The sequence below is a fragment of the Petaurus breviceps genome, unplaced genomic scaffold (assembly GCF_028583685.1).
Source record: "Petaurus breviceps papuanus isolate PSGF00001 unplaced genomic scaffold, PetGlider_PUasm1.0 78, whole genome shotgun sequence".
NCBI classification, from domain to species: domain Eukaryota; kingdom Metazoa; phylum Chordata; class Mammalia; order Diprotodontia; family Petauridae; genus Petaurus; species Petaurus breviceps.
In genome coordinates this window covers 9,239,817-9,262,375 of record NW_027186502.1, presented here as the reverse complement: position 1 = coordinate 9,262,375, position 22,559 = coordinate 9,239,817, and the positions used below count along the sequence as shown (strand labels likewise).

Genomic DNA, 22,559 nt, shown 5'->3' with positions numbered 1-22,559 from the left:
ACTATAGTGGAAAAGAGGACTGACTCATTCTGCGATGTCAGATTTGGATGGGAAGGTGGTGGAACCAATGATATGTAGAATGAGTTATGTTTGCCCACTCTCCCCAGAGACCAAAGTGGTATAAGGAAGAATGCGCTCCTACTGCTGGGGGGTTGGCAATAGGGCGTCTGTAGTGGGATGAGGAGATGTGTGTACTTCTTGCATCCCTCTATTCAAAGGAAATATTAGGAAATATTCTTTTGTAAAAGCAGCCTGGGATGGAGGGAGAAAACAAGAGAAAGAAGACCTACTGGTACAGCTTGATTTACAAATTGGGGACTTTAGAACAGAAACATCAAACAGCCAGCTGCGGCACACCTGAAATATTCCCAAGAATAGCCAGAGCCAGATTAAAGCATAATTGGGAAATATTTAATTAAAGAGATAAAAATACAATAAGCCATAAATAACACTATGTTTTTAAAACTAAGTCAATACACAGACAGTAGAGATCCTAGTGTCTACCCTCTTCTATTTGAGTTTGACACAATTGCTCTGGATAGAAATCTCTGAAGTCCCTTCTAGATTTAAAACCCTACGATTTCATAAATTTTTACTGGAGCTATACACATAGTGATTCGGTAAAAAATTCTGAATGCATTAAATTTAACTGATCAATATAAAAAGCACTATATATGTATATAATTTTTTAAAAAGTATGGAACACAGCTCTTTCAAGTTCCATATTCAGAATCACTTTTACAAATTTCTCTTTTACCATCTCAAAATAAGTCTATCATCCATAAATCCTTCTATTCTGTAAGTCTATTATGTTCTGGATGGTATAACATTTTACTAGTTTTAGGACATATGTTCAATAGCCTGGATCCTACCTATTAGCCAAGCAAATATTTATTGAGCACCTACTATATGCAGTCATTCTAGAGGATACAAAGATATTGACAAAATATATGGTATCTAGAGTTATTCCAAATAGTTTACACTTCAATCAGCCAGTCAACTAGCAAGCATTATTAAGTGCCAATTGTTTGCAGGCACTATACTAGGTGCTGAAGATATGAAGAACAAAATAGTTCTAGATTAGTCAATCAATCAACATTTATTAAGCACTTATCTGTGCCTAGAACCTAGGAAAGTATGGAAGATATAAAAAGAAGCAACAAGTAGTCCCCTGCCTTCAAGGAGCTTACAGTTTAATGGAGGAGTCAACCTGCAAATAAATATACAAAGCAAGCTATATACAGGATGAGCACAAAATAATTAACAGGGGGAAGGTACTAAAATTGAGAGGGGTTGAGGAAGTTGCCCTATAAAAGATGAGATTTTAGTTGGGACTCATTAGCCTTTAAAATAGATTTAATACCTCTGATGCTATGTTGATCTAAGAATTTCAAATGCATATTTTTCTTCAGGGAGTCATCATGCACTGTGGTCAAATCACCGCAGAACATGATATGGAAAACCAATTCTAAATCTATGCAGAGAAATGCACAGCTACCAAACATTACCATGTTCCACATACGATTATAAATAGCAAATAAGAATGAAAAATACAAAATAGGGATAATAATAGCACCTACCCAAGGGAGGGAGGAAAGAAATGGTGAAACCAAATGTATATCAATATGAAAATTTCATTTTCGCACTAAAATTTTAGTCGTTAAAGAAAGTTACTGACCCCAGTGCAAAGAACAACAAAAAAAAAATAGCACTGAAGTAGTTAGAATGTTATAGAAAGAACATGACCATATCATCATTTTTAATCCTACCCTTCCAGTATTTGGTCCATTCTGACACATTCATTCATTTTAAATCTGAGTCTGGGCTTCCAAGTACTTCCAGCTGGGTAGACAGAGCCTGAGAAAGATCTGTGGTATTTTTCTTTAAGTTACAAACACACACACACACACACACACACACACACACATACGTGTGCACAGACATACACACAACTTCTGTTTCTACATTTCAACATGTGAAATGATTGCAATTAAATAGTAAAATAACAATATAATAAAAAAAAATCTTGCCCCTGGCATTGGGTATTATAAACACAGAGAGGTGCCAGTGTAAACCTTTATTCAAGAGACTGGGTTCTTTGTCAAGCAATGCCTTTCTTCCAAAACATCCCTGCTGCCATATGTCTGCATCCAACCAGCTGTGGATCTAATAAGAAACTTCTTATTCATACTGTATAATATTTTACAGGTTTGCCATGGGGGTCACTCACTGTGAGTCATTTATATCAGAGTTCCAACAAACGAACAGCTAAAGGAAGCCAAGAAATGTAGGCTAGGTTGGGGATAGAACACAGACGAAAGAAAAGGAAAGAGTGTATTAAACTCATAGCTGTTGTGTTTGTCCTTCATACAACTAATATCAAGCAAAGGCTTCACTGGGCAGAAATTTAAAAGTCAACTACCCCTAGTTTTAGTCTATTTGTAATACACATTTCATATATATCTATAGGTATAGATATGTGTGTATATGCATATGTAGTGTTACATACATACATGCCTACATGCATATACATACATGTATATATACAGTATTATACTGTGTACACACATATTAATATTTAATTTTTGCAACTGTTATACATATGCTATATTATCCTAACAGTGAATGTATATACACATATATACATGTGTAACATGCATACATTGAAAGCATGCTTTGCAACTCATACAGTGTACACACAAATGCACAAAAACATATACATGTACATAAATATACTTTTATATGTGAACATGTGTTTTTGTGAATGTATATATGTGTACATATGAAATCCTTCAGTGGATGATGACCCTTAAGATGAATATGGATTTTAATAGTTTTTCAACAGTGAGCAGGATACATCTTCCTCACTCTTTTGATTCCTTAGAAAAACATAGCCAAGGAGATGCACAAACTCTTTCTGACCATTTAGAATAACATGAAAATATGTAATTTCAACATATTTTAAGGTATATCTTAAAGGAAGTGAGGGATTTTGTGAATGAATTAAAAAGTACTTATTAAGTGTTACCCTTGTACCAAATACTATGGTAACTGCTGGGTATACATATACAAGAATAAAGATAATTCCCTGCCCTCTTGGAACATATAATATAACAGGGGGAAACAACACAAGGGGGAGTGGCAGCTAGCAGAATGAGGATTTTGTCTTGGAAAGTTACAAAAATAGTGAATGGAGCCATAGAGGTCCTTTCAAATAGAAATGGTAGTACTTGTTTAACTATGTTCTAAAACTACAAGGGGTGAAAGTATAGAGAGTAAACAGGTAGCAGCAAGATAGTAAAGGAATAAAGTAAAGCATGGATGGAAGTGTCCTGGGTTGAGATAACACACTCTTGGAAGCATGAGTGGTGGACAGCTAGGTGACACAATGTACTGGCCTGGAGTCAGGAAGGCCTAGTTAAAATTTGGCCTCACACTCTTACTTTGTGACCCTGGGCAAGTCACTTAACCTCTGTTCTCCTCTTTTTCTTTACCTATAAAACAGGAATAATAATAGCACCTACCTCCCAGGGTTATTGTGAAGATAGATAGATAGATAGATAGATAGATAGATAGATAGATAGATAGATAGATAGATAGATAGATAGATAGATAGATAGATGATAGATAGAGATAGATATGTATATATGCGTGTATATATGCATGTATATGTATATATGTGTGTATATGTATGTATATATGTGTACGAATATGAATATGTGTGTACATATGCTATATATGTATATGTCTATATATACAAATATTATAATTGCAAAGTGCTTAGCACAGTGTCTGGCACACAGTAAGCATTACTGAAAATGTTAGCTTTATTATTAAGTACTTGCCAGTTTAGACATCAGGTCCCTAGGGCAAGTCTTACAAAGTCGAAACTCGTAAATTCTCCAAGACAAGATAATAGGTCCTGGCCTCAAAACAGAAGTGGGGAAAAACTAAATTCCAGGTGTGGGTTTTAGAAACATTTCTAGTGGTTCGAGGTCAACATACAGATAGTGCAGAAGAGATTGAGTAGAGGCAGGGAGAAAAAGCAGCAGAAGGTCATGCCGCAAAAATCCAAGAAAGGAAGGAATATGATGTCAAAAGCTAATAACAAGTTAAAAAGAAAAACAAAGTGGAGAAAATGTCATCATATTTAGCAATTAAGAAATCAGTCCTGGAAAGAGCAATGTCCGCAAGGGGTGGGGTCAGAAGTTGGATTAGAAGGAAGTCCGAAGAGAGTGGGAGCTAAGAAAGCAGAGGCTATGAGCATAGACCTTTTCAAAAAGTTTGGTTATAAAAAGGAGGGTGTTATAGAAATAGGACTGTAAGAATAGTCTTCATAGACATCTTTTGAAATAAACATATAAAAAAGAAATTTTGTGAATTCAATACATAAAATTCTATAGCTATTCATTTCTTATTTTTCTTTTTGTGTGTGTGTGTTTTGTGCAGCGGGGAGGTAGGGCAATTGGGGTAAGTGACTTACATAAGGTCACAGGGCTAGTAAGTATGTCAAGTTTCTGAGGCCGGATTTGAACTAAGGTCCTCCAGACTTCAGGACTGGTGATCTATTCACTGTGCCATCTAGCCACTCCTCGTTTCTTTTTTTTTTTTTTAAGCAATCGGGGTTAAGTAACTTGCTCAAGGTTACATGGCCAGGTGTTTCTGGGTGGGTGCTAAGTGTCTGAGCCCAGGATTCGATCTCCAGGTCATCCTGACATTGGAGCTGATGCTCTTACTCACTGAGCCACCTGGCCACCCCTGCCACCCCTCATTTCTTATTTTTCATGCCATGGTGAATTATCATTTTGTTCTTCTTTAAAAGTACTGATTTCCTACAATGGTACTTTTATTTTATTTTATTTTTGCTTTTTGGAGGGCAATTGTGGTTAAGTGACTTGCCCAAGGTCACATGGCTAATTTTTTTGCGTGTGTTAAGTATCTGAGGCTGGATCTGAACCTAGGTCCTCCTGACTCCAGGGCCAGTGCTCTATTCACTGTGCCACCTAGCCACACTGTTAAATGGTACTATTTTAAAAGAAGTCAATAGTAGTAAACTCAAGCCAATTTCCATACATCACTGACTTCAGCTCTAAACTGTACTCAAACTCAAACACACACACACACACACACATATCAACTGTTCTGTCAGTTGTTTTAAGCAACATCAACAACAAAAAGTTCCAAGTTGTAACAGGAAGCATGAAGAATCTGAAGTCATAAGAAATCTGAGTTTGAATTTCACCTCTATTTGCTTTTATATCTTTGGACAAACCATCTCATTTTCATGCGTCTTTAATTTCCTCATCTGTAAGTGGGATAAAAATACTTTACAGGGTTACTGTGAAGATGAAGTGTGACGATAAATTTAAGGTACTTTGAAAACCTTAATGTGCCACATACAGGATATTGATGGCATTATAGATTTGAATGCAATCTGTGGGAGTTGTCCATTTACAGAAGTAGCAGAATTTCATGAATCTCAAAAATAAATATAGGCATATCCTGAGCAACACTGCTGTGGCTGACATAATTTTTCAAGAAAATGCAATGAGTGTTTTAATTATCAGTATTTGTGTCTTATTCCCCGAACTAGGCCAGAAATCCCACAGAGTATGAACTGTTATGTGAACAATGAACAAAATGCAGCATGATTATGACTATGCAAATATGATTAATAAATAATTGTGGTTAATGATAAACAATAGTCACATTCAACTGTATCTCTGAGGGACCAGGGACCCATTTAGTACACTGATCCTATGGAACTAATTGAAGAAAAAGTCTGACTCTAGGACTAAGCATTTCTTTTATTCTGACCTTGGCTGTCATTCAATTCACTGGGAGAACTTACAGAATGTGTATCTGTGGTGATCTGGATAATATTAGAGCATCATGGAGTTGTTTTAATTTGCCATCTCTTAATTATAGTGATTAGCAACCTTTTTATATGGTTTAGCATAGTTTGCCTTTCATCTCTTCAAATCAGTTTGTTGAACTGCAGTTTTGTTTTTTTAGTCGCAAAGTCTGTCAGCAATCCTCTAATCCAACCAGTAGCTGAACCAGACACTATTCTACAACATACTCAACAAAGTTGTCACCCAATCTTTGTTTGAAGAAATTTTACAGAAGAAGTAAAGGGAAAGTAATGAATTACACATAAAAGATTTAAATAAGTAAAACAGTAAACTAGCCAGTAAACACTGAGGATATAGATGGAATTTGCAAACTAAGTCTTCACAGGCTGTAGAACTGCTTGAAGGAAATAAGGATGTTTAGACTTGAGTGGAAAAGGCTGGAAGGGTGAGGGTGGGGCAGACAGCAGACACAATAGCTGTATTCAAGTATTTGAGAGATAAGAGTGAAAGAAGGATGAGATGTGCTCAGTTTGGTTTTAGGCCTTAGAACTAGACAGAACTGGTAGAAGTTAAAGACAAACTTATGCTTTAGGAAAAATGTCCTTTCAATAGTCAAGATATTATTGGTTCAAATTCTAGCTCTGCCACTTACTACCTTTTTGACTTGGGCAAATCATTTGACTTCTCTAAGTTTCAATTTCCTTTTTTATATAAAATTTGGGCTAAGTTTCTTCTTAGCTCTAAATCAATTAACTTATAGTTATCTAAAAATAGGCAGTTAGGTTGGCTCTGTGGACCTAAGTCAGAAAGTCCTGAGTTCAGACACTCACTGTGATACCGTGAGGCATGTCACTTAACTCTGTTAGCCTCTCTTTCCTCTTCTGTGAAATGAGATAGAGAAGGAAATGGTAAACTACTCCAGTATCTTTACCCAGAAAAACCCCAAAATGAGGTCATGCTGAGTCAGATACAACTGAACAATAATAAAAATAAAATGGAAAGAAATATTGGATCCCATCCCCTACTGCACCTTTAACTGAATGAAGGTCTTTATGCCAAGGCTGGATGGTCATTTGCTGAGTGTCTTGTAGATGGGTTTCTTACATAGACAAAGATTGGACTCATAGCCAAAGAGTTCCCTTATAGCTCTTAAGACTGATTTTTTTTCAACATCATAATTTAAGTATTAAAAGTAATATTTTTATAGGTGAGCCAAATAAGGCACCAAAATGCTGAATTTAAATGCTAAAATGAAATTTAAATGTAGCACAGAAGTAAAATTCAAACCCCAGCATCTTTTGACTCTAAACCTAGCACTCTTTTTACTAAAACTCATTATGTTCCATGCGTAACTCCTAGTACTTTGCAAATTCGATATATCACTCATTTTGAAATGATACTAAATGATAATGACATGTCCAGAGTCACACACCTAGCAATAATCTGAGGCTGGATTTGAACTCGGGGCTTCCTGACTCTAGGCCCAGTCCTATCCACTGCAACAACAGCTGCCTTATTAAGCTCATGCTTAATAAATGTTTATTGAATACATCAAAATTCTACAAACCTTCCAGTCAAGCATGGCTAATAAGCATTAATACATAAGTCAATGATTGATTAAAAGCTATTTAGCTACTCAAGTTCAAGTATGACCTAAACCATCATCTACCCCTGACCTTCCATGAATACTTTCTAAGTTCCTCAGTCTATTTCATGGGAAATATTGACATTCCTCTATTTTTAATGCTGCTGTTTCTAAAGCCTCCCACAAGAAGCTGTTGCACCTGAACTAGGTTTTGCAGCTGCTCACAGTTCTGTATAATGTGTGCAAAGTTTGAACCATGTCTGCCTGTTCTCTTCCTACCCAGACTTCCAGAGGCCCGCCCGCTCACCTGATGCTCATACTCAGCATTTGGATCCTTGCCCAACCCACAGAGAGGGAAAAAGTGCTTTGGACTGGCCGAGGGTTAGGCAAGGAAATATCTCCTGAGCCTGAAAGGAAAGAAGTGTACACATCAAAACAGGGAGGGGAAGCAGAAACACAGTCACCCAAGTTACTGAGGTGTTCGGGGAAGAGAGATAGTTTTTTGTTTAAATTAGAAACAGGGAAATGAGACTATGCTTTTAGCCAGTTGTGAGTAGATATTTTCAAAGGGATTAGTGTTATCTCAAGGGGGAGTGGGGGTGGCAACAAGTACATATAAAAATATATACAGCATAAATATAGAACGAATATACAAATACATTAAAGTAGTTAAATACAGAGTAGAGAGGGAGGAAGGGTTGCAGAAGATGGTGCTTGAACTGTGTCTTAAAGAAAGACAGGAATTTTGTTAGGGAACGATAAGGAGGGAGCACATTCCAAATACGTAAGATGAACAATGAAAGAGATAGAATGATAGATACAATTAACAAAGACAAGGGAATAATGCCCAATAAGTCTGAATAGTTTGGGGCCATGTTGTTGCTTTCAAAGCTATAGAGAGAAGAGTTGGAGAGTGATATGATCAGATCCATAACAAAAAGAAAGGCATTTTTGCAGAGATGTGTAGGATTAATTGGAGAGATTTGAGACATGAGGCTGGGAGACCAATAAGTGAGATGTGGCAAAAATTTAGTGAGAGATAATGAAGGACTGAATTCTGAATTAGAGTGGTAGTTGTGTGAGTAGACAGAAAGGGCTAGATACAAAGATGTTTAAAAAGATAGCACTGGCAAGCTCTGGCAAATTATTGAACTTGTTAGGTGAGGGAGAAGGAGGTGTCCAAAAGAATGGCAAACCCTGGAAACAAAAAAAGAGATTGACAGAAAAAAAAGAGATGTGGGTGACCAACAGGAAGAAGAAGAAAGAAGGCAGAAGAAGAAAGAAAGGAGGGAAGAGGAGAAAAAAGATGAAGGGAAGGAAGGAAAAAGGGAAGGAGGAAGAAGAGGGGAAGGAGGAGGGGGAAGGTTTGTACAAAAAAGTAGTTTGGTATTTTCTTTTCTTAATTTTTGAGAATAATGTATAAGGTATAGGTAATTAATTGTTCTTTAAAACTTTGAAAGAATTCTCTTGTAAATCCATCTGGGCCAAGGTTGTTATTTTGTTCTGTCTCCTCCAAATCCCTCTGATAGTTCCTTTCCAGCTAATTCACTTTTCTTTTGTAACTGGATTAAGATTTCCCTTTGACTTCATGTTAATTTGGACAGTTCATTTTTTTGAAGAAGACCCTTTATTTTTAAATTCTCAGTTTTGCTGACATGGCACTCTGTATATATAGTAAGTCTATGAATTGTTTCATCTGCTTTTATTTTACACTATTCATTAAGAAAGTTGGAGTTATTTTAGTTTTATCAGTTCTATAGACTTTTTTATTTTTGAATTTAGTCAATTCTCTAATTTTCAACTTTTCCTCTTTTGTGCCTATCTTTTTTTTGTTGAGCTCCTATTTTTCTAAAAAAATCATATGTTCAGTTCATTAATCCTCTCTTTTTCTATTCAGTTTGATGTATGATCTCAGGGATATAATTTTCTCTTTGAAGACTGCTTTAGCAACATCTCAGAGATTTTGTTTTATTTGGTATGTTCATTCTCTTAATGATAATTAATTGTTTGCATAATTTCTTATTTGGCCAAATTATTTTTCAGAATATCACTATTAAGTCTCACTTTAGGTCTTCATTCTTACTTGTGCTCCCCATATTGCTATTTTATTATGTTATGGTCTGCAGAAGTTGGGAAATTTCATGGAAATAGTGTTTATTTCTCAAATTCCTTTGGAAAGAATCTGTTACTCCTTAGTGACCATTCCTAGATTAGAAAGGTTATAAGCAGAAGGGAATTTGGAGATCTGGCCGAATCCCTTTATTATTATTATTTTAACAAATGAAGAAATTAAGCACTCCAAAACTTAATTTGTTAAAGGATTGTACAGTGATCTAATAACAGAATTGGGATTCTATACTGGATCCTCTAAGAATGTCATACTAGAGAGAGTACTGGATTTGGAATCAGTCAAAGCAAGTAAGGTTAAATGAAGCCTTAAGTATACCAATGGGATAAGCACAGAAAAATATGGAAAATGTGGGTTAATTAGTTCAAGCTCATCATGCTCTCAGGATGGGAGAATGGGGTAGTTTTTCTCTTTTATTTTGGTCTTGAGTGAAAATTAGATAGTTATGGTGCTGATCTAAAAATCTTATCTACTAGGATGCAAAATAAAACACTACCTAATTAAGCACTTACTATGTACCAGATATAGTACTAGGCACAGAGGATACAAATAGAAATGTATTTATGTCATTTTTAGACCAGGTTATTCTAAATCTTCACTTCAATGATACAGAACCTCTCATTTTGACGGTATGTCTTCAAGATAAACTCCAAAGGAGAAAAAAAAATCTGAAAAAAAAGAGCTGACAGCAATTTTCACTTGGTAGAAGACAACACTTTTCAAAAAGGTGAAATTTGTAGTGACAGTAATATAATGAGGGATTTCCCTTCATATCACTTAGTTCACATACTGCTGAAATTCTTCTATGAAATGAATAGTCTCAGGTTAATATAAAATATTTGGATATTCTAGTAAAGAAACTCTCAGTGGAACATGCATCTGATTCATTAACCCTAATCTGCAGAGGCCATAATGGAATTTCAAACAAACATGCAACTTAACACTATCTTTTGAACATATTGACACAGATAAGAAACCAATATAAGGTACACTTTCATATCTAAAGTAATGCTAGATATATTCAGTGGATGTTCACACATATGCCACAGTGAGCAGTAAATTAACAATTGGCCCAAATAGACCAATTGTATACTGATAAAAATAAGAAATCTCTATATAAAATAAACAGAAGTTACAACCACTCAGAAAGTCAAAAAATAAAAATCTCTAGAGGAAAAGAAAATGTTGAGGCCTTTGCTCTGATACTACAAGTCTTTATATGTTCATTGCTAAAAACAGAATAGATGAATTTTTAGAATAAAAAAACCACTGCCAATTAAAGGATGGTGGGTAAAAACCATTAAAACAAACAAATAAAAAACACCCTTTAGTTTCCTGAAATAAAACCATGCCACTTGTTCAAAGTTTTTGAACACTCCTCATTTTCAATGTACTTTATATAAGTTCTAGATATTCCATACCTTATGAAAGAGAGCAGAGGAACTTTTAAATACTTTGTGGTTACCAGAATCAATATTATGCTTTAGGGGGAAAGGAAATAATCTAAGAATATTCCATGTGTAATAGGGATGGACTGGCCCACTGGGGCCAATCCTTGTAGTGTGCGTAGATGTTCCCTGCCTAGTTCAAGCAGTGTAATATAGGCTATTCTCCTGATTGTAAGGTCTAATATCAGAGTGAAATAAAACTTATAGGTCATTCAACAGTTAATAAAGATTTAAGTCATAGCAAAGAAAGTATACTTGACAACGATATAGCACTTAGCTCAGATAGATTCAGTTCCACCTTGGGAAAAGGGTCTTCCAGGAAAAAATGGTCTTCTAGTACTAAGAGTGGGAGATACTCTTTGCCTGATGTATTCTCTACATATGTTTCTCATTACCACTGTACCTTCATTTAAAGCCCACTCTTCTCAAAGTTACTGTGTATATATGTGTTGGGGGGGGGAATCATTCCTTGGTTCATGTAAATACTGTTCTCACTATGCTTTTTCAGTAAATCTCTTTTCTTTAAAAAAAAATTCATCACACAGTAACAAGGATTAGACTAGAGACTTAGTTGAAGAAAAAATAAAAACATCCAAAGAGAAGGAAAATGGTCTTTCATACAGGATCCTTTACAGAAAAAAGAACGTGAATAAGATAGGTCATGAGGAAGGGGAAAAGATACACACACAGACACACACACACACACACACACACACACAATGAAAGGAAGGAAGTCTGGGAAGCCAGGTTAAGACTTGTGGCTAGTCATTCAAATATTATTATTTGAAGAATAAAGGTATTCTTCAAAGGTTTCAGGTTTACAGCTCAGGTTTCTAGAGTTTTTCAGGTTTTATCTAGAGCTCAGCAATAGGTGTGTTTGATGAAGTTTTCAATGTTGAGTTCTACCTGCAGACTCTGGATAGGTAGTAGTATGACCTTGACATCATACAGAGTTGACTACTTGTCTTTGAGTTTGTCCAAGCAGCTATTGCCTTGGGTATCCACAATGGGTTAGTAACAAGTGAACAAGGGGTAACAAATTTCACAGTGAGAGCATTATGTGGGTAGATGCTGGGGAACTCCATGGAGGTGTGTTCCTCAGTTTTTCCTATACTGTCTCAGCTGCCCAAGAGATGGTCCCAACCCATTTGAAGAGATGGTCAGACTCTGGGAAGGCAGAAATTCCTTGATCTCTAGACATCATTAGAGTCATTAATTTCTGCTATAACCTCTTGCCCATGAACCCACTGGCTGCGTCTGCCTCAGACTTGACCTCTGATAAAGGTGGTGTTCTAGGAGGTCACTGGGGACAGGATATAAAGGAAGTGAAATACCTAGGCAGCAAATGTCATAAATCCCTTTTCTTAAAACTATCAGAATCAAGTTGATTGCTGATAGGGAGAACACCAGTGGAGGCTCAGGAGTTATAGGGCTAAACAGTAAAGCCCTTAGCATTAACTTTGTAATCCTGAGTTAGAGTAGTAACCACCCTTCTAAAAACTCAATCTGCTATTTCAAGTACAGTTTGAAGAAGTGGGTCAGAGAGGGAGCTATACATGGTAGATGATGGAAATTTTATTTGTTTTGAAGCAGTAGTCAAAAGGGGATATAAGTACCACTCTAAGTGATATTTTTTTTATATCTGATAATGAGCTCCAAATACCAATACTTAGATACACATTTTATTAATTCAGTATTCAGAACTGTGATCATGGCTTCATAAAAACACTGCACTGAGGAGCAGAGATGAAATTCTTTACTCCTTTAGAATTTCTTAGCAACTCCTGGGGTCAATAGATTTAAGTGTAAGGGACACCTTTAAGCACTGTAAAGCTCATGAAGGTAAATACTATTCACATTGTTCTAGTGTTTGTATCCAATAGTCTCCATGTAAAAGTGACTATCTAGAGCTATGGAATTCAAAGGTGCATTAACTTGGTAAAATTAACAGGTTATCATTGGTACAGTTCATTAAACAGTAATTCTATACAAACCTACAAAAAATGATAGATAAATACATAGATACCTATATGCACATATTTATACATATATATGTATAAATGATGACTATTTTAAAATGTTAAGATAAATATGAAACCAGATTCTCTCAGTGATCAGTTCCAATATAGTTGGGTATAATTAGGCCTCAAACACTTACTAGCTGTGAGACCCTGGGTAAGTAATTTAATCTCTTTTTGCCTCAGTTTCCTCATCTGTAAAATGAGCACCTACCCTCTAGGGTTGTTATGAGGATCAGATGAGAAATTTGCCTGGCACATAGAAAGTACAATATAAATGTTAGCTGCTGCTGCTTCTGCTACTTCTACTCCTATTTTCTCTTGAGATATTGAAGCGGCAATAAAAATATTATCTTACATTTATATAGCACTTAATCATTCACAAATTGCTTCCATATCCACGTTCTCATTTGATCTCCTATTTTACATTAGAGAAAAAATTTCAAGCACACTATTGCCAGCAAGTGGCAGAATGGAGATCTAAATTCAAATTTTCTGACTCTAAGATCAATGGTAAGTAGAATAATAATTTACTAGCTGCTACATAATTACCTGGGAGAATTAATAGGATAGGGAATAGGGACTGCACCTGTGATTTTTCTCATATGAGCAGCTCCTGGATGAGTGAACTCCCTACAGTAATACAGTTTGCCCACTTCTCTGCAACTTTTAGTCTTAGAGAGTTGCCTAGAATACTGAGAGGGAGATGATATAGACTAAAAATTTACCAGAAATCCTAGAGCATCAGTTTAGGAAAAAATCAGGTTCAAAATGTTTCCAAATATTTGTATTGAACATGTAGAAATGCTGAGTGAGAACTAATTAACAAGCAAAATTATCCAGTCTTGGAGTGGCTAGATGACACAGAGCACTGGCCCTGGAGTTAGGAGGACCTGAGTTCAAATTCGGCCTCAGACACTTAACACTCACTAGTTGTGTGACCTTGGGCAAGTCATTTAACCCCAATTGCCTTACTTTCCCCCCTCCAAAAAGAAAAAAAAAATATATCCAGTCTTGAAAAAATTACATCGGGATGGCCAGGTAGCACAGTGAGTAAGAGTACTAGTCCCAGTGTCAGGATGACCTGGGGGATCGAATCCGGGCTCAGACACTTAGCACCCACACAGAAACACCTGGCCGTGTAACCTTGAGCAAGTTACTTAACCCCAATTGCTTTAAAAAAAATTATATCATAGAATCTCAGGGCTAGAAGGAAACAAAGAAGACAGCCCGATTTATAACTAAGAATCCTCTTAAGACCATTCCAAAAAATCAAATGTATTGACAATTCCACTAAGTGATCTGTCTCTTTACAGATGTGGGAAAGATTCTGGGATTAGAACAGTTTTATGCAATCAGTGAGCACAAGCACACTGCTAGGTTTGTGACTTACAGTACAGCTATAGGGATCCCTTCATGGCAGTGACTATACTCAGATCCTCTCCCCCTTCCCTCTCACTTTGTAAGAGGCAATGCACAGTGATTCTGTCTAGCAATAGTAAGAAAAAAAGAAAAGGCAAAGATTTAAGGAAGGAGAGATGAAGCACTCAGTCACAGTCTAGAAGGGCATTAGTGTTACACCTGAGGAACATAAAACTGGATCCCCCGTTGAAGTCAGTTCTCTCTGTCTTTTCAGTAGTTACTTGGGGTATCTCTGATGACCCCAATATCTCTCAATGGGAGGACAGTGAAGACACTTAGTAACCGCCTCAGAGATCTTTGCAGCAGTGATAAAGGAAGAGCAAAAGAAGACGACTCCTAAAGATCCATCAATCCTAAAAGACCAGAAGAGATGAGAATTAATGAGGAGGACAAAGCAAAGAAAAACTTCTGGGGAAAGAGTGGAACGCAAAAAAGTTTATTAAAATGAGATGGTGGAGAGGAAGAGGGGTGGGAATATTCACTATCTGTATAACTAGGCATAAACGAGAAGGGTCAAAAGACAGATAGAAAGAGAACAGGAAATAAACAGAAGTTAGTTTAAGTAAATTCAAAGATGGGATAAAGGCAGGCAAACAAAAACAGGCAAAGAGGAACACTGGTGTCAACTGAATAGCATTGTATAAGCAAAACTACTATGAGGGAGTAATAACTGACTTAATAGAAACCGCCTAACAACTCTAACTTAATACGAGAATGAATTAAATATGACAATAAATTGAAAGAAGAGCAGAATGGATAAGAAAACAAAAAGCCAATAACGTTACACGTTAGAAATATATTTCAAAATAATATGAATTAAAAATGAAAGTCTAGAATAAAATTTAGTATGCATCAGGTGGTTCTAAAAATTAGGCTTTGAAATCATGTGATCAGAGAATGTAAAAATTAAAATTATCAAATATCAAGAGAGGAAACAAAACAGGACAATTATATTGGGTTTAATAGACAATGAACCAATAATAGTTCCCAATATATATGTACAAAGTTTATCAAGTGTCTGTGATGTTCCAGGCACTAGACAAAGTGACAGAAGTAGCATAGCATCAAAATTCATAAAGAAAAATTAAACTGCACAACTCTAGACAATAACACAATAATTATGACAGTGTTCCTTTCTAACAAACCTAACAGAAAGATAAAATTTAAAACATAAAACTGAACAAACTGTTAGAGAAATTAGATAAGAATTATAACATCTTTTGAATGGGAATACAAAATAATATAAATGTTTTTCAGAACAATATGATACAAAAACAGTCCATGTGTTAAGAAGGTATAGAAATTATAACTAAATGTTAAAAAAATGGAATACTAAACTCATCTTTGCTGGTCTCAACTGACATCCAAATCCTTAAGTTCCTCTTCCTCTATAAAGAAGTCCTCAACTATAATATCTTATTCTCTCATATCATTAAATATACCATACAACTGATCATTTAAGTATAAAATGTCTTGAATTGTTCACTATTGTGAATATTAGGCTTATTTAGCCTTTCCTCACAATGAGATCAAGTTTATCAAAGGGATACAGTTGATACCTTTCTATTTCCACAGATAATCTAGTAAAACATATTGTACATATTCAGTAATAGTGCTAATAATTCAGTAGCCCAAAGCAACATAATTCCCCTCACCACCAGCCAATACTGAATGGACAAAAGTGTCTTCTTAGAACTAAAAATGGGAATGAAGGAGGAGTCTGCTAGCTCAGCTTGGGTTCAACATGTAGTTTTCAAAATGGATTTTTCTCTTAGGTACAGAGTTTGGGAATTTCATATTGCAAATTTCACCCCAAATTAAGCAAATTTTCAATGTACTGTGGGGAATAATGGGTCTTATATTTTGCCACAGGCACTGCCATAAAGAAATAGGTCCTTAGTTATACTATTTTTTTTGTTTCTTATACCACTTGATTTATTTCCTTAAAGGAATTAGTTAATAAAAACATTTAAAGTACTGTGACACCTATTATAACAGAATAATGTTATGCAGATTTAGATTTATCCCAAATATCCCTTCTGAAGCATAATTACGTATAATAAAAATATACATAGTAACAAGCATATTGGTGCATGACATTCTGGTCCTCTGACATTATTAAAAAACAAAGTATTCTGTTAAATTTTATATGGCATGCATGACTGAAATCATCACTCCCCAAATTCCTCCGTACTCATTTTTTTTTTTTTACTCAACCATACACACTACAAAAGACTGAGGGGTTAACCTATGTGGTCAAGTCATTTTACAATTTGAGCAGAAGTGCATCTCAGAGTGATTTCAACCTATCAAAAGAGGTTGCAGACGAATTCAAACAATTCAGAGGATACAACATATAGCAAATGGGCAAGATACTGTCAATGTAACAACTGAAACAAAGGGAAGACTTTGATTATCTCTCTTTCCAGTTCTAAATCATGTGATTTTAGTAAGTAGCATATATGGAGTGGTAAGCTAATGGTAGGCTCAGAAACAAAACATGATACCACAGAATCATAGATTTAGGGCCAGGAGAAACCTTTGGAGATCACTGAGTCCAACCCCCTCATTTTCCAAATAAGGAAAGGGTGACTGAACTTGCCTTTATTCATTCTATCACTACTGTTTCTTCCCTGCCCTAGTTTCACCTCAGGATTTAGAATCCAGAGCATTTTCTCTAGGAAGGGTTTCTGGATATACCTTTCAACCTTCCACAGAATAAATACCCAATATATTATTTTTGAGTAAACAATCTTTTATAAATACATGCCGAATAACAGATGACCCTACAGAACTGCCTAACTAAAAAGTTCTTAGGCTTACTAAGCCAATGCGTTGAAGTTTATTCAATGGGACATTTAAAAAGTGTGAAGACTGGTGCCATTTATGTTAAAAGCCACCTGGAAAGGCCCCCAAAATATACCTTGTATTATTTAGTGGAAAAAATTACTCTAATGTATAATATACAGTTAAACCACTAATCACAGAATTTAGTACTGAAAGTAATCTTTGCAAACATTTGGCACAACCTATACCCAAAAAAGGAATCCCCATTACAATATATACCTAGTGGTTTGTGGTGTACTAAGAAATATTTAACAACTGGCTCTCTGGGAAAAACAACCACCACACAATATATGCACACCACACTTAAATTTAATCTGCAGTATTTCCATCTTATCCATCACTCTTTAGTCTAGACAATAAACAAAAACACTGACTTGGAATGTCTGACAATTTCTGAGGCATAAATACTTAAAATGAAATAATTGGCTCTTGACCACTGGTTCAAGCTGGCTCCAGTGAGCTCACAAATAGATCCAACAAGAGTCATAGCCCTTCCTCATATGTGATGCTCAGAAATGAACATAACAATACACATGAGGTTTTACCAGGACAGACTAGAAAAAGATTGTGTATAAGTCTTAACCTTATAAGAAGCTAAAAGTGATTTTCAATAATATTCTGAGCATAACAGAACTTCAGAGTTGGAAGGGACTTCAAGGGCCAACATACCTGATAAAAAAACTGCCTCTTGCAATTTGACCATCAATCAGTGAGAAACCATACCTCATATTAAAGTAGCCCATTCCTCTTTAGATAGCTCTAATTAAGAGCTCACTGTTCCTTATTCCAATGGCTTTGTAAGCTCATCAGTGTGGATGGTTACTTTTACAATGCAGAATGAAACCAACCTGTCTCCATCCTAGGTAGCTTGTCCATGGCCTCCCATAATTCTATCATGGATGAAGGGGGAGGAGGGGACATCATGAATTGTAGTCAGGCTCACTGGTCTTGTAGTCTCTAGTCTAGTCACTACCCTCCTCCCTTTTCTGAATTTTGGTGCAACACATGCCCTTCAATCCTGTGGATTCTCTCTTTTTCAAATATCATTGACAAAGCTTTAGAAATCACATATGCCAGTTTAATTTATTAATTTTCACCCATTATAGGTTCATCTCAGGGGTTTAGCTGGGTTTAGCTTGGCATCCAACACTTTATATAGTACCTGGCATACAATAGGCACTTGATAAATGTTAATTTGTTAATCTGGGCCAGGTGACCTGAAGGCTTTATAGTCAAAAGGAGATGCTCACTTTCTCTCATGTTACATATTTTGGGTATTAAAACTCTCAATTTATTTTAATTATGTCCTTTCAAGTCCAGAAATCACTCTTTTTTGAAAAAAAAGAAGAAAAAATAATAACTGAATGGTTCTAGTATCATGTTTAATTTATTCTAAGCAACAGTTTTAGCCTTTCTTTTATCCTACCTCTTGCCCACATATAGTTTAAGAAAACAACATGTATTGTTCTCAGATTTTACTTTTTAAGGATTTGTTTTCTTTAGTGGATCTTCATCTCCTCTTTTTCATTTGGCCAATTTTACTTTTTAAGCAGTTGTTTTCTTTCTCCAAGCTGTTGACCCTTTTTTTCATAATTCTCTTGAATCACTCTCCTTTCTTTTCCTAATTGCAAATAATATGATGGTATACCTTTAAAAATTAATCAATGAAGAAGATTCTTGAGATGATTAAGTTTCAGTAAGCAGAATACAAAATAAATTTTAAAACAACATTTCTATAAAATGCTAACAAAAACAAAGAATAATATAAGGAAATTTCAATTTAATATAGCTACAAAATGTATAATATGTGGGAATGAGGCAACTGGGACACATACAATTTTTCTATAAATATAACTAGAAAATGCTATATATTGAAATCAAGGGAAAAATTCACTGTTCATGGTTGGGCTATACCAATAAAATAAGAAATGCCAATCCTACTTAATTTACATGTTGAATGCTATACTAGTAAAATTGTCACAGTGATATAATAAGACTAGACAAAACAATAACAAAATATTCTTAGGAGAAAATATTTAAACTCTCAAGGGAAATTATGATGGAAAAATACATAAGAAAGAGACATAGCATTGCCAAATCTCAAACTACACTGTAATGTATTAATCATCAAAACTATTGAGTACTAGTTTTAAAAAGCAGAAAAGTAGATCAGTGGAACAGACTAGATAAGAAACAGAAGCAGCTGAAAACAGTAGTCTAATGTTTAGTAAACCCCAGAATATAAACAATCTGGAATGGAAAATATTCAGCAAGGACAGCCTTGAACAAAAGTCTGTTCCATATGTGGTAGATTGTAAATAAAAATACATCTAGCAATTAGGAGATTTTATGCAAAAAAAAATGAAGCATTCAGGAGAACAGGTTTCCTACTGATGTTGTCTTGACTCTTTTAGCTCCCAAAGACTATATATGTTATACACTAGACTGATAAATTCATCTAGGCTTATCTTTGGAGCAAGACTTGTTTCTGATATTCTGGAGTGCTGAAATAGGAAGGAAAAACACATCTATTCTTTGATCTGCTGTGGTAATATGAAGCATCCCTGGGAAAATGGAAGTTGAGACATAGTCCTAGTTAGCTTGGACAAGTCCAAACCCATCTAGGCCTCAGTTTCCTCCACTGTATAATAAAAAGGGAAATAGCCAGGATGGATGGACTAAATTATATTAATAATAATAATAAGGACATAAAGAAGGCAAGTGGTTGACAAAGGAGAAAATTAATTACCAAAATTTATGTAGCATATTGCAAAATACTGTACCTACATTATCACATTTCACTTTTATAACAAGGCTGTGAAGCAAATACTAAAGGTATTATTATCCCATTTTACAAAGGTTAAATGACTTGTCCTTGTCTCATAGTTTTAAAAGAAGATTTTAAACTCAGGCCTCGCCTGACTCCAAACACAACCATTTTCTAACATGCCTAATTGTTCATCTCTAAGGTCCTTTCTAGCATTAATATTCTATAATTCTATTAGTAACCAAGATTAGTATCAGTCTTTGCACTAGAAGGCACAAGTGTGCCTTCTATTTATGCAGTCTATTAATATCACAGTGCTCTAACCTGACATCCTGAGAAGTCTACGTAGCTTTAGATTCAAAATTATGCACAATAATGTTCCAGAATCTCTAACCATAGAATATCCCCTTTTAGATATTGTTATTAGATCAAATGATCTCTTATCTCATGCACACACAAAAGAACATTTTTTCCTTGAAATATAAAGTATCAACAAGCAAATTAGAGGCAACTTAGAACAAACAAACAACAACAAAAAAACCACTATTGCTTCATATTAACACAAAAATGCCTTCTTCAATCCCAGGTGAAATTTCATCTCCTCCACATTCCCCATTCTGCATTCATGAAATAAGGAATGAAAGTAAGCAGTTTTGTTGCCTTGTCCTTAATCTCAAACTCTCCCAATTCTGTGGGGAAAGAAGTAGTTCAATCACTCACCAAAGATCACCAAAAAAACATGCTGCAATTTCTTGGGTCCTTAACCATGGAAAACTTGACTGATAGATTCAATGCCTTAGTGAATAATTTTGCCTGCTCCTAGACTGCCTATCTCCACTACTTCTTAACAAGAACAATAGGTCTGAATTTCAGCAAATTAAAGAATTTCTCTGCAAACATTTGGGTCCATAAGAAAGGTCTTTGAGAGACCAATCCCCCACCCCCAATACACACCATGTTCTCTCTAGACTGAGGGTGGGGAACCTGGTCTAGACCTTTTCCCTTCCTCTAGGCCATTCAATTCCTTTTTTTTTAAGGAAGTCCTCATGGCATGTGCCTCATGTAAAGCCCCCTGAAAAGGCTCATTTGGGATCCTTTCCAAACGAGCATACTCTTTACCTTCTGGGAAGTAGTTCAGAGTCTTTGCCTACCTGTACATAAGTCTCCCCTTTAAATGTTGTGAAAGACATGAATAATTTGATTTTTTTTCTTCATACATTCACGCAATCAATATTTATTCAGCTTTTATTTGTTCAAAGAACAGCACTGGGTACTCAGAGAAATATAAAATTCAAAAAAGTTCCTGTCGTCATGTCGTCTAATATTGGGTAGTCACAAAAACAGATGATTATCTTACATAGGTACATTTGATGACACGTTAAAAACAAGTAAAGAGGGAAAATCATTACTTAATAGGAGAATAAGTTTCATGGAAGGGATGGTGTCTTAGGCTATAAAGGGTATGCCAATAACTTATACAGGTACTGCCTTCTCAACAGTCACAGCAGTCCCAGAAAAGAAAATGTTATTATTGCCAAAGACCTTGGAACCAAGTGATTCAACATCAGAATCTTTTATGATATTATTAATAGAAATGATACTAAGACCAATTATTCCTATCTGCTTTGACACTGAACCCTTAGGACCACTAGGCCTTTCCATCTGACTTGTAACTGAAACCTCTTCTGTCTCTTTTCATTAGAATGAAAGTTCTTATTTGTTATCTCCCATTATCAGAATACAACTCCTTGAGAAGAGGGAGAGAGTGTTTTACTTTCCTTTTTGTATGCCCAGAACTAAGGGCAGTGCTTTGCACACAGTTAGCATTTAATAAATTAGTTTTCATCCATTCAAAAGGTAAAGGGGGGGGACAGCCCTCACTCAAATTAAAGTCAACTGCAAGTCAGGTCATCATCTCCCTGAGGTCATAGTTCTCTTCAAGAAGGAAGGACAGATCACAGCAAAGGGGGAAGGAAATGGTAGTGGAGGAGGGAGGCAGAACAGTTACCAAGAAGAGAGAACAGCAAGAGCAAAGGTAAAGAAGGAAGAAAAATGCAATTAATTGCGCACACACACACTTACTTGGTTTATGAAGTAAAGCACTGCCCTGGAGGCCCTCCATTAAAAAAAAAAAAGGTGCTTCTCATGACCCCAGAGATTCCATGATTGATGCAACCACAGAAGTGATTCTGTTAGACAATATTTCTTGAGATATAAAACAAGAAGATACTGCTCCTTTAATTCACCCTATGACTCAATCACAATAAGAAGTCTCTGTACTTTTGTCTCTTTTCCAAATAGTGTTCACTCCACCCAGCTCCCTTCATATTATTACACACATGACTTATTTTATAAGAGGCATAACAGGAAAATGTAATATAACTCAGAATTTTGTTTTAGAACTGTTTAATAATTTTATTTATTGAACATGAAACATAAGATCATGTAGAGTCCTTTGTTGGGCTAATCCTCCAATTTGCACTTGTATT

At 35.5% G+C, this 22,559-nt stretch overlaps 1 protein-coding gene across 1 annotated transcript in view; it reads right to left on the bottom strand.

Annotated features, from left to right (window-relative positions):
* Positions 1–22,559, bottom strand: part of PDE3A (phosphodiesterase 3A) — a 359,573-nt gene that overhangs the window by 184,004 nt on the left and 153,010 nt on the right. The window lies entirely within an intron of this gene.